Source organism: Haliaeetus leucocephalus, unplaced genomic scaffold, assembly GCF_000737465.1.
Source record: "Haliaeetus leucocephalus isolate CR32 unplaced genomic scaffold, Haliaeetus_leucocephalus-4.0 Scaffold351, whole genome shotgun sequence".
Classification (NCBI taxonomy): Eukaryota; Metazoa; Chordata; class Aves; order Accipitriformes; family Accipitridae; genus Haliaeetus; species Haliaeetus leucocephalus.
This window is the reverse complement of record NW_010972787.1, coordinates 1,557,244-1,558,175: the sequence shown is the minus strand read 5'-3', so window position 1 is coordinate 1,558,175 and position 932 is coordinate 1,557,244. Positions and strand designations below refer to the sequence as shown.

Genomic DNA, 932 nt, shown 5'->3' with positions numbered 1-932 from the left:
CCGCCGCCGCCGCCAGAGGTGGCGGCGCAGCGGCGACGACACCGTGGGGTACTCAGCCCGGGTAGCTCGGAGGCACGGCGGCTGCTCTCCTATCCCCACCCTGGGGGCAGCTCCGCGCCACCAACCGCCCGCCAGCCCGCCCCTGAGGTGCAGCACCCCGCACCCCCACCTTACCCGGCTCCCCACCGCTCGCAGGCACGGACCCCCCCCAGCCTCCCCCCCCCCGCGGGGGACGCACGCACTCTGCGCTACTCCTCCGGCGTCTCAACTCTAACTCGGTCCAGTCCCGGGCGAAGCGCAGCTGCTAGCGAAGGGGAGGAGGAACCGGGCCAAGCGAGCTCGGGGAGGCCCGCCTCCCCGCCCCGCCATTGGCTCCCCCAGAGGGCGGGCTGTCGCGCTGGTCTAGCGGAGTGGGTGGGCGGCCCATCCATCAGAGCCGCCCGCAGCCGGTTGACCCTATAAACTGCCAATCTTCCCCCTGGCCATGCCCGGGGTTCTTCCCACTTTGATCCATCAGGTTTGAGGAACCCGGATCGTTGCCCACCGGTTCGTTACCCGCGTCCGAGGGCTACACTCGCGCTCCCCGCGCAGCGCTCTGACAGCAGCAACTTGCAGAAGTTTGCGTTGCCGCCAGGGCCGGGCCGGGCCGTACCGGCTGCGCTCCTCCGGCCGGCCGCCGGCGAGGAGGTTGCGCTGCCCATCCCAGCCTTGCGCTCCGTCCCTGTGGGCGCCACAGCCTCCGCCGTGGGGCGCGGGCTCGCCTCTCCCACTTCATCCCCCCTCTCCCCCCTCCCCGCCGCCGAGCGATAGGGCTGGCAGGGCTCCTCCGAGAGGTGCGACCCCGCTCCTTCCTTCCCTCAGCAGGGCTTTGAACCTGGGGCCATTTCCATGAGGGACGGAGCGCGGATAATGGAAGCGCTCCCACAGGGGAA

The 932-nt window shown here is 71.7% G+C and overlaps 1 protein-coding gene across 9 annotated transcripts in view; it reads right to left on the bottom strand.

The window, feature by feature from the left end:
- Positions 1–328, bottom strand: part of ZMYM2 (zinc finger, MYM-type 2) — a 96,536-nt gene extending 96,208 nt beyond the window's left edge. For 7 of the 9 annotated variants that reach the window (XM_010572616.1, XM_010572617.1, XM_010572615.1 and 4 more), the window contains exon 1: positions 243–328. The gene's annotated coding sequence lies outside the window, so the exon portion shown is untranslated. Of the gene's footprint in view, positions 1–174; positions 201–242 lie in introns of those variants that run through there. The other 2 variants (XM_010572618.1, XM_010572623.1) reach the window with 2 other exon arrangements.
- Positions 329–932: the final 604 nt, after the last annotated feature.